Source organism: Ictalurus punctatus, unplaced genomic scaffold (genome assembly GCF_001660625.3).
Source record: "Ictalurus punctatus breed USDA103 unplaced genomic scaffold, Coco_2.0 Super-Scaffold_100046, whole genome shotgun sequence".
Lineage (NCBI taxonomy): Eukaryota > Metazoa > Chordata > Actinopteri > Siluriformes > Ictaluridae > Ictalurus > Ictalurus punctatus.
In genome coordinates this window covers 3,852,684-3,868,775 of record NW_026521087.1, presented here as the reverse complement: position 1 = coordinate 3,868,775, position 16,092 = coordinate 3,852,684, and the positions used below count along the sequence as shown (strand labels likewise).

General features: G+C 41.6%; 2 protein-coding genes, 1 long non-coding RNA gene and 1 other non-coding gene across 13 annotated transcripts in view; 2 read left to right on the top strand and 2 right to left on the bottom strand.

Annotated features, from left to right (window-relative positions):
- The window catches only part of LOC128630122 (NACHT, LRR and PYD domains-containing protein 12), a 462,144-nt gene that overhangs the window by 38,275 nt on the left and 407,777 nt on the right, over positions 1 to 16,092 (top strand). The window lies entirely within an intron of this gene.
- The window catches only part of LOC108261659 (E3 ubiquitin-protein ligase UBR2), a 171,795-nt gene that overhangs the window by 19,974 nt on the left and 135,729 nt on the right, over positions 1 to 16,092 (top strand). The window lies entirely within an intron of this gene.
- LOC128630173 (uncharacterized) overlaps positions 838 to 16,092 on the bottom strand; it is a 135,800-nt gene continuing 120,545 nt past the window's right edge. Inside the window, exons 1-5 of one of the 7 annotated variants that reach the window (XR_008394522.1) lie at positions 13,136 to 13,338; positions 9,018 to 9,080; positions 8,159 to 8,372; positions 2,121 to 3,460; positions 838 to 1,997 (exon numbers count right to left, since the gene is read on the bottom strand). This is a non-coding gene — a long non-coding RNA (uncharacterized LOC128630173). Of the gene's footprint in view, positions 1,998 to 2,120; positions 3,940 to 8,158; positions 8,373 to 9,017; positions 9,180 to 13,135; positions 13,339 to 16,092 lie in introns of those variants that run through there. The other 6 variants (XR_008394523.1, XR_008394526.1, XR_008394521.1 and 3 more) reach the window with 6 other exon arrangements.
- trnag-ucc (transfer RNA glycine (anticodon UCC)) lies at positions 15,977 to 16,048 on the bottom strand. Its single transcript has one exon. It is a non-coding gene; the product is annotated as a tRNA-Gly (tRNA).

Genomic DNA, 16,092 nt, shown 5'->3' with positions numbered 1-16,092 from the left:
TTGTAGTTTTCATATTTGACTCAGTACATTACACCACATTTATTTAATCAACTATTTATCAAGTTTTTTCAATATTGAACTGAATGATTGTTCAATATCAATAAAAATTTACAAATAATCTATCAACACCATCAATACATCTCATCCGTAAATAAAAATCTACATTTATCCAGCTGATCTATTGACTGGTTTATTGAAAGTTTTACAGCTTCGGCAGGTAAAGAAGCCATGGCTTTAATCTGATCTTCTGATTTCTAATGATAATTAAATGACAAAATACAGAATTAAAGAAAATCTTTATTTAAATTCAAAATCACGAATCATTTAAAAATATGGACTACAAGTCATTTCTACAAGTGTTCATACAGACAGAAAGACCAGAGATGAAACGGATTTAACAGATACAGGACAATTAGGACAAGGAAAGTGAGAGAACTAGAATTATCATTTTTTTATTATTTTTTTTTTTAAATTACAACTGTGTTCAAGATCACAGCAAAAAGACAGTAGAGGAAACAAAGGGAAAAAATATTTCACATTTCCTGTTTAAATTCAACAGTAAAATCTCATGAACAGTAAGACATCGTGACTTTTTGAAACCGGTCGTTACATTTTTGAGTCAAACGGAGCAGGTAGTGATGAAGAAGCTGCCTCGAAAGATCATTTCTTTTCCTCGAAGAGTAAAAAAAAAAAAAAAAACATGAAATCCTAAATGCATGAAAAATAAACTATGTACATTTTATGTCTAATTACAGTGAACCCTACGGAGAGTGAAGCTCACAGAGGCGAAGTGTTCACGCTACAGCAAATTTCACCGGTTGACGCTAAACTCGCTCACTTAGAAGGTGCGTTTCTCTGTCCCGGGATATTCCTAGCACTGTGTGAAAGCTCCTGAGATGTCCAGCATGGAGACGTGTGTGTATGTTGATGTGTACACAGTACCAATGGTCAGGATGTACTGTTGTGTCCGAGTTTCTCGTTCTCCTGAAAAACACACGTGCGCGCACACACACACACATACACACACACACACACACACAATGGAATTGTAAAGCAAAACATTGGAATATATATCTTAATCACATCTCATAGTCCTTTTATAGAGTCTGAATCAGTTTGACTGATTCATTTCGAGTTTATTCAGAGTCGAATCACTTTCTAATGAGAATCAAATACTCATCTCAGTCTAGTTCGTTTGGAAGTGTGCGACTCTCACTAGAAAATTATTCGACTCCGAATCGTCTCGAAACGAATCAAAACCGATTCAGACTGGACAAATGGACTAATAAAAGAGAAAGAGCAACAGGAAAGAGGACAGCCTTCCTGCTGAAAGCAAACCGGATCAGAACCTTACATTAGATTGTTTTCTATATTTTTATTTTAAATCAGTTGTGTTGTTTTTCTTCTTTCTGCACTCGATTGAGGAAACACAGCAATGATAAATAAATAAATAAATTTATCTGTCCAGCTTCCTCCTCTTCGTCCCCCAGAATGACGTGTGGGTGACGGATTGACGGATTTAAAAAAAAGATGTCTGGGCAAACTGTGACCTCCTCGAGTTAAAAGTGAGCATCCAAGGAAATTTACTGTGTTAACTGCACTACATTCTGCAGTCACACAGCACCAGAAAAAATATGTCCATCTACTGTACATGTTAACACACAAAACAAGCTTTTGAGTATTAGTTACCCTGTCTTACTGTACAAGGCACCTGCAAATAATAAAGCAAGTAATTAAAAGTTCATCTATCATTTCACTTCCACTAATCAGTCTTTTGACCAGTCTAAAAATAAAAAGACTAAAAAGAAACAGACTTAGCAAGAAGAACTGAAGATATGTGGATGATGATGTCTCAGTTCCACCGCAGCTTCAACAGCCCTGGATCTTCTCCTTTAAAGCTTGGAGAAGGGCACGTCTTTCGGACTCTTCTTTTCCAGGGCTGCCTGCGCTGACTTCATAAGATCCTGTGTCTGCAACATGTTCATGTTCCAAGTAGCCTGGAGACGCAGAGGAGATATCTCAGATTTCGACCGCTCTACTTTGTGTTTGTGGCCATACTGTGTGTGCATGGGTCTACCTTGAGGCTAAAAATGCTTTTCATGTCTTAAGCAGGTTCTTACCATGTAGTCTAGGCTCTCAGTCACACTGTGGTCTCAGGAGTAGAGGAGGTTGATTTTGGTTCCTTGGACAGCGACGCGACTCCGGCCTGCAATGTCACCTGCTATTTCCAGAGCTCCAGCAATCATGGACTATCAGGGAACACACGACTGCAGAGATGAAGAACAGAACACACACTTGCCTTCATTTATACTAAATAATAAAGCTACATGAAAAAAATACACGGTACAACCCAAAGTCACATTCTTCTGTTATCATTCCATATCTTCCATCTGTCAGTCCAGAATTTCACCTTTTTGTGATCACAGAAATTAACGCAAAATCAAGAAACTCCACAATATTCAGAGGAGCTTCCACTTTTTCAAAGTCACTGCAGATTTGGGCCAAAACATGTCATGACACGTCATCACCACAACAGGCCTTCAGCACAGGTTACTCTACTTCCTGAAAAAGTGCAGACCCGGATACAAGTTACGTTCACATTCATGGGACAATTCACATTCACAGTTCCAGTGTAACCGAACTCGGACCACCTTCTACAGGTAGTCTCGGGTTCGGTACCGCAGTGCACTTCCCAGTCCACATTACGATGGTCACATTACCAACTTTTCATGCAAACTGCTCTGTGTTGGACTAAACATCCAGTGGGAAAGCCCACTAGAAGAGCTACACTGCAGAATTTTTCTGTCTAAAAATGAACAAATTTCAGGTTTTGTAGCTCTTCTTTGATAAATGACAAGATGGTAATATCATAAAATAGTTCATCATAAAACTTTGTATTAAAACCAGACATCTGATGCTCACTGTGGTTTATTTAATCTTCAACAAACTGCAAATGTAAATAATTGTTCAGAGTGTGCCCCCTTGTGGTCAACTCTTTCATAGGGGCTTGTACGAGTCAGAACAATCAGCCCATTCTTATCTTCTCATCACTTACTATCTCTATATATGATCATATGGACAAAAATAGCTTGTTTACAGATCTTGGTGTAAACATGTAAGCAAGCAATGTATGGCAAGTTAATGTTCCTCATACCTTCACCTGAAACCAGGCATCCTGTGTGCACAGACGAATATCACAGGCTGTGATTAGATCCACTCCTGCGAAAGAAGAAATCAGATCCAAAAAAAAAACTGTTAGTAATTCAGTCTCCTGCAGCTAAAAGCCCCAGTAAAAGATAACTCTCTGATGGTTAAAGCTTTGCAGGAAAAGTGACAGCAAACAATATGGATGGAACTTCCCAGAGTTGTGGTGAGTGTATGAGATGATGGTACTTAACACTCCCAACAGACCTGCTTCCACACAAACGCCATGCACTGCCACCACCACGGGCTTTGGGCACTGCAGACACATCAAACACAAAGTTCAGTTTATATACCACAATGTATTACTCTAATAGGTTATTGATTGTACAAATACTACATGCATGTAGAACCCCTACATGCTTTGTGTTTAATTTATGTAAGGAATGAACATACGGTTATAGGAAAACAGTCAACGATCCAATGAAGTGGAGTGACCGTTATCACCCTAAGGTAGAACTGCACATTCTGAAGTGTTTTATTCCCCTTATACCACAGCAAGTTGTCAACAAGCGCATTTCTTTATTAATTAAAGAAGATCATGTCATACACATTAATCTATTTTAAAGGCTGATCGACAGTGGATCTTACAGATGCCAATAACCAAGTCGGGTAGCACCTACTAATAACCAATTACTACTGAATGAAAATATAACACTCAGTGGAAAAATTAAGTTCACTTTATTACAAAAATAAACAGTACTGACCGTACCATGAAAATGTACTGCACTTTTTCTAATGAAATATTATATATATATATATATATATATATATATATATATGTATATATATATATATATATATATATATATATATTATATATTATATATTATATATATATATATATATATTATATAATATATATATATAATATATAATATATATATATATATATATATATATATATATATATATATATATATATATATATATATCATCAGACTTTTAATCTGAGGGTCCAGGGTTCAAGTGCCTGTTTGGGTATTGTAGTACCCTCCAGATCCTCTGAGAGGTCCAGTGAAACCATCTAAGGTGCCTCTTTCCAGCATGTTTTGTTCAGCAAGCAAAATGGGCAAACTAAGGGTAAACATTCAGCAGGTTGTCAAGTTACTAATGGTTACTAGGTGAGAGTGTTGCTACCTAAGCTTTGTTACCTTTTAGCATGAAGTTGACAAAGACATGGGTGGTCATCATAGAGATTGGAGTCCATATAACAGCATCCTTATTAGACTGCGCAGAAAATCATGGGTCTGTGTGAAAAAGAGCACATTGAATGACCCCGACGTGATTTGAACCTCCTGATCTGGAGTCAGACGCACTTCCGTTGCGCCACGAGGTCCCAGCTCGAAGCCTACAGCGCATCATGGTGCAAGGCATACTTGTTCATCGGCGTGGCGATCAAGACGCATTGGAACTCGGAGACAGGTGGCGGGCTGTGACTGTTGCGACTAGTGTCTGACATCTGGGCAAGAGCTCTTTCAGAGGACAAGGCACGAGCCCTTTAAAGGGATAACCTGCCTGGTTTCCCTTCCCTGGACATTAAGGGAGATTTTCAAGATCAAATGGTAGATCTCACCCCAGTGCGTGAGAGTGAAGCGTGGACAACGTATACCTGAAGCGCAACTCAGGGACTCAACTGCCTATGCGATAGAACCATGGTTCAGCCTTCTTCTGGGTAACTTCACACATTTACCATTTGTACGAGGCCTTTGTGTCATTATACGTGTCAGACGATGGGCAATCAGTGGCAAAGGTGGCGTGAACCTGCTTTTTGCGAGGCATACAGAGCCAAGATTACACGTCAGTCTGTGGTGTGGAATTAACGTGTTTGTTAGAAATTTTGGTCTCCTTGTGCAGAAAAGCCAAGTTTAATTAAAAATGCTGATGCTATTCTACTTGTTCTCATACCATGACACGAAGGCATTCCTTGAACCAAGACAAGCCTCCAGAGTGAGCCTTACGAACAAGAGTTATGCTGGTAACGATTTCCAAGCGACATGCTGGTCAAAAGTGTGCTAGTTGTAAACAAAAATACGAACAAGGTGGTTAAACAGAAAGCACTGGGGTTAAGTTGATCTCAACTTAGAAACTGGCCAACATAATAGATAGGACCAAAGTTCAACATTCTCTTGGTTAACGTCACCATTTTACAGGTTTCACAAGAACCTTGTCTCTTTGTATGTCTCAGACTGCAGGCAGTCAGTGGGTAAAGAAGTATGAAGGACAGAGCCGTGGTTGAACCCTGTTGGTTTGTATCCTTGAATAGTGGTGCTGAGCTGTGTTAATAGTTTGTAGAAAGCCATGAGAACCAGATGGGATGCGCCCTTTCCAAGCCAAGGGCTGAGCACCATTTATGTCTGTGAGAACCGTTGAACTAGAGCGTCCACAGGCCTGACCTACAAGCTCGAGGGTAAAGTGCGCTCTCTGCCCTCGAGCCCAGGTAGCTCAGTCGGTAGAGCATCAGACTTTTAATCTGAGGGTCCAGGGTTAAAGTCCCTGTTTGGGTGTTGTAGTACCCTCCAGATCCTCTGAGAGGTCCAGTGAAACCATCTAAGGTGCCTCTTTCCAGCATGTTTTGTTCAGCAAGCAAAATGGGCAAACTAAGGGTAAACATTCAGCAGGTTGTCAAGTTACTAATGGTTACTAGGTGAGAGTGTTGCTACCTAAGCTTTGTTACCTTTTAGCATGAAGTTGACAAAGACATGGGTGGTCATCATAGAGATTGGAGTCCATATAACAGCATCCTTATTAGACTGCGCAGAAAATCATGGGTCTGTGTGAAAAAGAGCACATTGAATGACCCCGACGTGATTTGAACCTCCTGATCTGGAGTCAGACGCACTTCCGTTGCGCCACGAGGTCCCAGCTCGAAGCCTACAGCGCATCATGGTGCAAGGCATACTTGTTCATCGGCGTGGCGATCAAGACGCATTGGAACTCGGAGACAGGTGGTGGGCTGTGACTGTTGCGACTAGTGTCTGACATCTGGGCAAGAGCTCTTTCAGAGGACAAGGCACGAGCCCTTTAAAGGGATAACCTGCCTGGTTTCCCTTCTCTGGACATTAAGGGAGATTTTCAAGATCAAATGGTAGATCTCACCCCAGTGCGTGAGAGTGAAGCGTGGACAACTTATACCTGAAGCGCAACTCAGGGACTCAACTGCCTATGCGATAGAACCATGGTTCAGCCTTCTTCTGGGTAACTTCACACATTTACCATTTGTACGAGGCCTTTGTGTCATTATACGTGTCAGACGATGGGCAATCAGTGGCAAAGGTGGCGTGAACCTGCTTTTTGCGAGGCATACAGAGCCAAGATTACACGTCAGTCTGTGGTGTGGAATTAACGTGTTTGTTAGAAATTTTGGTCTCCTTGTGCAGAAAAGCCAAGTTTAATTAAAAATGCTGATGCTATTCTACTTGTTCTCATACCATGACACGAAGGCATTCCTTGAACCAAGACAAGCCTCCAGAGTGAGCCTTACGAACAAGAGTTATGCTGGTAACGATTTCCAAGCGACATGCTGGTCAAAAGTGTGCTAGTTGTAAACAAAAATACGAACAAGGTGGTTAAACAGAAAGCACTGGGGTTAAGTTGATCTCAACTTAGAAACTGGCCAACATAATAGATAGGACCAAAGTTCAACATTCTCTTGGTTAACGTCACCATTTTACAGGTTTCACAAGAACCTTGTCTCTTTGTATGTCTCAGACTGCAGGCAGTCAGTGGGTAAAGAAGTATGAAGGACAGAGCCGTGGTTGAACCCTGTTGGTTTGTATCCTTGAATAGTGGTGCTGAGCTGTGTTAATAGTTTGTAGAAAGCCATGAGAACCAGATGGGATGCGCCCTTTCCAAGCCAAGGGCTGAGCACCATTTATGTCTGTGAGAACCGTTGAACTAGAGCGTCCACAGGCCTGACCTACAAGCTCGAGGGTAAAGTGCGCTCTCTCTCTCTCCTCGAGCCCAGGTAGCTCAGTCGGTAGAGCATCAGACTTTTAATCTGAGGGTCCAGGGTTCACACAGTCAAACAGTCCCCGTTTGGGTGTTGTAGTACCCTCCAGATCCTCGGAGAGGTCCAGTGAAACCATCTAAGGTGCCTCTTTCCAGCATGTTTTGTTCAGCAAGCAAAATGGGCAAACTAAGGGTAAACATTCAGCAGGTTGTCAAGTTACTAATGGTTACTAGGTGAGAGTGTTGCTACCTAAGCTTTGTTACCTTTTAGCATGAAGTTGACAAAGACATGGGTGGTCATCATAGAGATTGGAGTCCATATAACAGCATCCTTATTAGACTGCGCAGAAAATCATGGGTCTGTGTGAAAAAGAGCACATTGAATGACCCCGACGTGATTTGAACCTCCTGATCTGGAGTCAGGCGCACTTCCGTTGCGCCACGAGGTCCCAGCTCGAAGCCTACAGCGCATCTATCTATTTTATATATATAAAAACAAACACACACACACACTATGAATAAATATTAAAGTAAATAAAAAGATGTACAGTATTTCACAATAAAGTGAGAACTCCCCTCACATTTTTGTAAATATTTGATGATATCTTTTCATGTGACAACACTGAAGAAATGACACTTTGCTACAGTGTAAAGTAGTGAGTGTACAGCTTGTGTAGCAGTGTAAATTTGCTGTCCCCTCAAAATAACTCAACACACAATGTCTAAACCGCTGGCAACAAAAGTGAGTACACCCCCAAGTAAAAATGTCCAAATCGGGCCCAATTAGCCATTTTCCCTCCCCGGTGTCATGTGACTTGTTAGTGTTACAAGGTCTGAGGTGTGAATGGGGAGCAGGTGTGTAAAATTTGGTGTCATCACTCTCACACTCCCTCATACTGGTCACTGGAAGTTCGACATGGCACCTCAAGGCAAAGAACTCTCTGAGGATGTGAAAAAAAAGAATTCTTGCTCTACATAAAAATGGCCTAGGCTTTAAGAAGATTACCAAGACCCTGACACTGAGCTGCAGCACGGTGGCCAAGACCATACAGCGGTTTAACAGGACAGGTTCCACTCAGAACAGGCCTCGCCATGGTCGACCAAAGAAGAAGTTGATTGCACGTGCTCAGCGTCATATCCAGAGGTTGTCTTTGGGATATAGTGCTGCCAGCATTGCTGCAAAGGTTGAAGGGGTGGGGGGTCAGCCTGGGCTTTGGACACTGCAGACACAAACACAAAATCAAGTTTATATACGACAATGTATTACTCGAATAGGTTATTGATTGTGCAAATACTATATGCATGTAGAACCCCTACATGCTTTGCGTTTAATATGTATTATGTAAGGAATAAACATGCGGTTAAACGAGCTTCATTTTGGTAAAATTCAAACATTCAACATTCAAATATTTGGGGGGGGGGGGGGGGGGGGGTTTTAGAAGTCATTTGTTGCCTCAGCTTGTAAATACAGTAGCAAATGTACCAGGTCATAAATTGGCTAACGTATTGGAGAGACAATCCAAAGTGTTCAAAGAAGAGTTGGGTCCACTACTGGAGAGAGAACTCCAGAGGCTGGTGGAAGACAAGATCATTGAACCAATGCAGTTTGCAGAGTGGGCAGCTCCCATTGTTCCAGTCAGAAAACTGATGGTTCTACCCCAACTTGTAGGGATTATAAATTCGCAGTAAATCCAGCTCTAGTGTGGAGCAGTATCCAATTCCCAAGGTAGAAGATTTATTTGCTCAGTCGGCAGGAGGAAAGAATTTCCAAACAGGACATGACCCATGCGCATCAGAAGATAATACTGTACAAAAATTCCAATAAGTACGTTACAATCAACATGCACAAGGGATTATGTACTTACAACAGGCCACCATTTGGAGTTGCTTCAAGTCCAGCGATCTTCCAGCACACAATAGAAGGGATTCTGCAAGACATCACACGCGTCACAGTTTATCTGGATTGCATTCTAGTCTCAGGGGCTAATGAACATCTGCAGAACTTGGATGAGGTACTAAGTAGGATAGAAAAGAGTGGACTGAGGGAAAGAAGGAGCAAGTGCGAGTCCTTGGGAGAAGTAGAGATATTTTTATGTCACAAAATTAATGCCATAGGATTACAGTCGAAAGACAGGTCCTATATTATGTTTGAGACAGCTGGCATTGTAGCCGTGAAATCAGCTAACATTATGCTCCATGTAATGTTTGAGATATCCAGTTATTTGTTAAACGCTAACGCATTGCAGTGTTATAAACTACCTCCTAATGGACCACCATGCATCTCCATTCAGCCCGTGTCCTGTGAGCTAAATGTAGCCTAATGTCACTAATAATTATTCACATGTTCATGCTTTTAATAAATCTTTTTATCCTGACACCGTATCAGTGAATTTAAACTAATGCCTGCATTCAGAGTATAAGGGGTGTGTGTGCATTCAGGAGTGCACCTTAGCACTTATTAGTCATGGTCAGACAGTGTTTGAACTAAAATCAAAATCTCTCTCTCTCTCTCTCTCTCTTCCCCTCCCCCCCCCCCCCCCCCCTCTCTCTCCCTCTCTCTCTCTCCCAGTATCAGCCAGAGGAGGATGCCCTCCAGGAGTTTTTAATTTTAGTTTTTTTTTTTTTTTTTAATTCTCTGAGTTATTTAAAAAAAAAAAAAAATCACACCATGGTACTGAGCATGTGTACTTTTGGTGGTATCGTTACCAACGACTAGATTTTTGGTATCATGACATCCCTAATATGTAAGGAAATAGGATGAACTCTGCATACAGGGAAGCTTAGTTTTATGGGGGACTCGCGTAGTGGTTCCACCTCCGCGGCTCTTCTAAGACATCTACACGAAACCCATCCGGGAATTACCAGGATGAAAGGCCTGGTGCGTAGCTATATGTGGTTGCCACACTTGGATGCAGAGGTGGAAGCATTGGTCAAATCGTGTGCAGTCTGTCAGGAAAACAGAAACGCTCCGGCAAACGCGCCACTGCATGCGTGAGAGATACCAGAGCAGCCATGGAGAAGGATTCACATTGATTACGGTGCACCGTGGATGGGTAGAATGTTCTTGATCGTGGTAGAAGCATTCTCAAAATGGATAGAGGCTTATCTGTTAATCAAGTCTACATCCACAGTTACCATTCAGTGCTTAAGACAAACCTTTAGCCAACACAGGATACCAGAAGTAGTGATGTCAGACCATAGCAGTTTTTTTGTTTTTTACCAGTGCTGAATTCCAAGAGTTTATGGAAAGAAACGGAATTAAACACAAGCACAGCACCCTACCATGCATCTTCCAGTGGTCTGGCTGAAAGGGCCGTTCAAACATTCAAAACCCTGATGAAAAGAGTGCTGGAGAGTCCATTGAAAAAGCTAGGCAGAGTGCTGTTCAGTCACCGAACGACGCCACAGTCGACCACTGGCAAATCAGCCGCTAATCGGCTGTGTGGAAGGAAACTGGTCTACACAGGGTCTCATTGAGATACAAATAATTGAGAAAAATGGTACAATGACCAACATGCAAAGGAAAGATATCTCGTGGTGGGTGACCCAGTGTATACTAGGAACTTCAGCTCTGGACCTACTTTTATTCCAGGAACAGTTCAGAAAAAGACTGGTCCTGTATGGTGCACAGTAGCATTGGGAAGTGGGCAGGTAGTGCACTGACATATTGATCAGGTGAGAGATGGGCACAATGCAACATCCGTAGCACCAGTGTTGTAAGACACTTCACGGCCAGATGTTGCCATTCCAGCGCATTCTACAAAAGACTCAGGTTCTTCATTCTCTGAGGAAAGTCACAAACAAAAACTGGGAGGAACTTCTGAAGTGGCTGCATCAGAAACTTTCCTTGGGATGGAAAACCCCGAGTTGAGAAGGTCTACACGTACTAAATCTCCAAGCTATCTGAAAGATTATAATTAGTGTAGTGGTGAGTTCCCCAAACGCAGGGCAAGAATGAACCCAGGAACTGAACTGAATCTCAAGAGAAAGTGGGGCATGCAATAAGACAATGGCCCAAAAGAAATAATGGTTAAAGAACAATAAAGTTATTGGTTTGAATGGCCAAAACTGATGTCCAAGCCCATGTGCAGGACTAATAAACAGTTACTGGAAATGATTAGTTGCAGTTATTGCTGCACAAGGGGGTCAGATCAGATACTGAAGGCAAAAGGTTCACATATTTTTGCCACTCCCAGATATGTAATATTGGATTATTTTCTGCAATAAATAAATGACCAAGTATAACATGTGTCACGTTTGTTTAAATGGGTTCTCTTTGAGTAGTTTTAGGACTTGTCTGAAAATCTTGTTATTTATGTAGAAATATAGAAAACGTTAAAGGGTTCACAAACTTTCAAGCACCACTGTAGCTGTGATGTGCAGCAAAAGGTTGTTGAGCTTCACAAAATGGGAAGTGCCTATAAGAAAATAGCACAAGCATCGAAAATGCCCATTTCCACCATCAGGACAATAATTAAGAAGTTCCAGTCAACTGGAAATGTTATGAATTAACCTGGAATTGGACGCGTGTCTATATCGTCTCAACACACTGAAGAGGACGGTTCGAGTGGACAAAACATCTCCAAGGATCACAGCTGGAGAATTGCAGGAGTTAGTTGTGTCTTGGGGTCAGAAAGTCTCCAAAACTACAATATGAAGTCACCTACATCACCACAAGTTGTTGGAAGGGTTTCAAGAAAAAAGCCTCTACTCTCATCCAAAAACACACTCAGGTGTCTTCAGTTGGCCAGACACTACTGGAACTTCAAATGGGATCGGGTTCTATGGTCAGATGAAACCAGAATAGAGCTTTTTGGTAATAAACACCAGAGGTGGTTTTGAAGCACACAGATAGGTAGCCATACGGAAAAGTACCTCATGCCCACGGTTAAATATGGTGGTGGATCTTTAATGTTTTGGGAATGTTTTTCTGCCAGAGGACCTGGACATATTGTTAGGATACATGGATATTAAATAAAAACCTGACTGCCTCTGCCAGAAAGATTAAAATGTGCCGTGGTTGGATCTTCCAGCAGGACAGTGATCCAAAACATACATCAAAATCAACGCAAAAACGGTTTACTGACCACAAAATCATCAAGTCATTTAACACTAATGATCAGTATTGAAAATATTAACATGGATATCTGAGTCTGATAATAAAATTAACTTCTACTTGCAGTCAAATTTTGTAGTGTTTAGGACATTTAACACCCTTCCGTCCAAAAGAAACCAAAAGGGGGTACAAACTTTTACACTCCACTGTATTTGGTTGAAATTGCGCTTATAGAACAACTGAACAGTAACGTTTCCATACAGGTTTTAGTGAAGTGTTTAACAATAGCAACTTGATTTGAAATGGATGATGTTTCATTAGCGTGGCCTGTGCCCAAATCCTGCACGACTGCGTATCTAGGTACACTACACACGAACGAATGGAGTGTCTACCGCACCTAGTGCGCTAGAGATAGAGATTCCATACAAGGTGATTTGGGACGGAGCCAGTGCACAGAAACCGTTTCCCTGCGAGAGGCGCAGGTGGAGCTGGAGCTGTGTGACTGATTTGTGCACCTGTGACTACAGAACTACCTCAAGTCTCCACACAGAGAGCTGTTCAAGAGAAAAACACTCCTAAAGAACAAATCACTGCGCCAGCGAGACATCAACCCTTTAACTAGACGCTCATCCCAATTCCACACAAATACCGCGGAACTACTTAGGGCTGAGAGACAGTTCAAAAAGCACTGAAAATAAAGTCACTTGGTAAACAGTTGCTCTCTGCGTCACCCAGACAGCGAGGCGGATAAACTACAAGTTCCCGAGAAGCGTCAGATTTACTAAACTAACTAGTTCACCGTTTATCCGGTGCTAAATAAACTCCCACCGAGTTAACTCAAGTTAGTACTTTATACCAAAACAGCCGCAGAGCTAACAAGCTAGCAGCTTAGCGAATAAATAAGGCCAAACGCGTTCACCTAGCCACCTACAGTCGGGTGTTAAGTCTACAAGTTGCTCAGTGCTGCGTTTTCTCTCCAATTCTGTAATTCTCCGTCATTAAATGCGGTTCAGAGACGGCTTCCATTACACCAATCACCAGTCCTCAGTGAGTAACCCGCTCGCCATGTACAACCTGCTACCTTTAACAGACAGACGCGGTTAGCCACGCCCATGGACGCCAGGGAGGATAATATGATTGGTTCGAACGTGTGTGGTGGGTGGAGCCATGAGAGAGCGCTCTACATAGAGTTTAAATCTATTACTTCATCTCCAGTGAAATCCTCTTATACAGAGACTAAGGGTCCATAGAGTAGGATTCAGTCATTATCTACATCATTTAATTCACTTGAGTGACACCTGTTTATAATAGTTTCACATAAAATCACAAATATTATAGCATAAAAATGCAAATCATACAAATTTTTTAAAATAAATTATATATTTTGTAAATGTATAAAATAAAACTTGTGTCCTATGTGGTGGTGTAGTGGCTAGCACAAGGACAGATTTAGTGATTTGTCGGATCCTAGACAAAATATAGGGATGGGGCCCTCATTTCAGTGTTTTAACATCAATATTTAAAATTTCAGCTTATGTTATTTAGCATTAACAGCAATAATCAGGCGTGTACGGGGCCAAAAAGTGGTGTTGGCTCGAATTTAGCCTATTACCCAAAAGCATTTAAAACTCAACTTAGAAGCCAATACTCACATCTACCTCTGAGCCCAGTTGGAGATAGAAAAAACACACCAGCCGTGAGTGAGAAGAAGCAAGGGTCCAGCTTTATTGTTCCATTCCACCACACGAGATCCACACCGATGAGAATTCTCAAAAGTGATCCCCAATACCCTGAGCTTAAGCTCCAGTATTTATACTGTATTTACACACTAGATAACCCATAGGTTTCCAGAAAAGGCCTATTTCACTTATCCATAGAATTGAAACCAGGGGTTTTACTTTACACATAAAATCAGAACCCAGGCATTTCCAACAACCCAGGAAACAAAAACCCAGTGTTTCTATTTACCTAGGTTTTCAAAAACCAGGATTCCCAATTCCCTAGGTTTTCAAAAACCAAGATTCTCATTTCCCTAGGTTAAAAAAATGACGTAAGCAAAACGACTAAACAACCGGGAGGGACCTTGGTCTTATCGTTATCTCGAGGGGGGGGGGCAGCCACCCTTATAACTGGCTTTCTTCATGGTTCTCTAAAAATTAAGGCTTTCCTTGCGAGACGAGAATCTTCCCCATCTGAATCATGAGTAAGTTATATTTTCCTTTTTTCCCTGTATTTCTCGTTTATAATTTATTTTCATATTTGCACTATATTTCTTAGTTTATATATATTTATACTACTTGAAAAGCGGTTTACTGTACTTCCAACTTCTTAATATCATTACAGTTCTACTGTCCTGCATATCCTACTATTCTGTTTTTTTATAGAGTTTCTCTATTACTATAAGATATTATTAAAGTTATTCATGTGTGTTTATGTATGTTGTGTCTACTTGCCCGCCCTTGACTGCACGAGTGTGTGTGTGTGTGTTTTTAGCACTCCTCAGCTCGTACACTTCTTTTTGACTTTTTTTTTGACTATTACTGCTCTTAAATTGCTCGTAATTCCAATCTGTCAATGTCCGCCTAATCCCGCTTCTACGTGTCTAGGTGCCCGTTTTTCCTTCTTCTCCCTTATGTTTATTTTATGACATTTTTTATCCACAACAGCAGATTTCCTTCTTTTGTGCTTTCGTAGCAAAGCAGTTAACATTTGCTTACAAAATGAAAGGGAGTCTCTGGTTTTCCACAGAAAATGGAAGCCTGGCTCTTTCGTTGCTCAATAAGACTCTGTGCGTGACTGGAAAATTTTCCATAAAGTACTGGTCGCCAAGTTCACCTATCAGCAAGAGGTCTACGCCCGAAAAAGGTTGGGAGCGGTTTCCCTTCCATTGAGCTTTTGTAGCAAGGCAGATAACAGCTGCTTGCAAAATCACGGGCAGTCTCTGCTTTTCCACTGAATGTGGAAGCCTGGCTCTTTCCTTCATCAAGAAGACAAGAGTAATGATGCGCTTGAGAAGAGGTTGCGACTTGTAATTCCCCACCTCCAAGCGGGAAAACGCAAAGCAAACGCACCCTCAACTTGAAATCCCCATTCGTCAACAGTGGGAAGTCTTCTCATCTACCAGTTCCTTCCCTGTTCATCGAGTGACGTCGAGTCGGCATGACGGATTCAGAACTCACAAAGTGGCACTTACCTCGGTCTTTATTTGCTTTAGATCAGGGTTGTCCAGTCTTCTCCAGAATGGGCCAGTGTGGTTGCAGGTTGTCATTCTAACCAAGCAGAAGCCACACTTTAGTCTATTGAAAGCCAAGATCAGCGGATCCAACAATTGGAATCAGGTGTGGCTCCTGCTAGATTGGAACGAAAAGCTGAAGATTGGACAACGCTGCTTAAGACCAATCAGCATATAGACATATTTGCTTATCAAATATAAAACATTGACTATATAGATGGCTGATTGTGGAAAATGTACACCTCTCATCACAGTTTGCATGCTAGCTTGTCGCTAACAAAAGACAGACACGGAGAGAAGGCATTTTCTAACATTTTCGTCCCTGTTCACGGGTCAAACGTGCCCTGTTGGATAATGCTGTGTTTACAAACAGCAAAGAAGCACTAAGAATTCAAGTTGGAAGCAGAAAGAGTTGTGGGAGGCCTGCAGAGAAGCCTATGGCACATTCTCTTGACCCATTAATTTTTAGGTAGGTGATTCCTTCTTTTTGTGCCAACTACCATAAAGCAGCTCCAGAGGTTCCGAGTTAGAATCCGTGCATTGGCCGGGAATCGAACCCGGGTCAACTACTTGGAAGGCAGCTATGCTCACCTCTATACCACCAATGCCACACTAGGCACTTCAACCCTGCTGAACAAAAGTTTAAGTATGT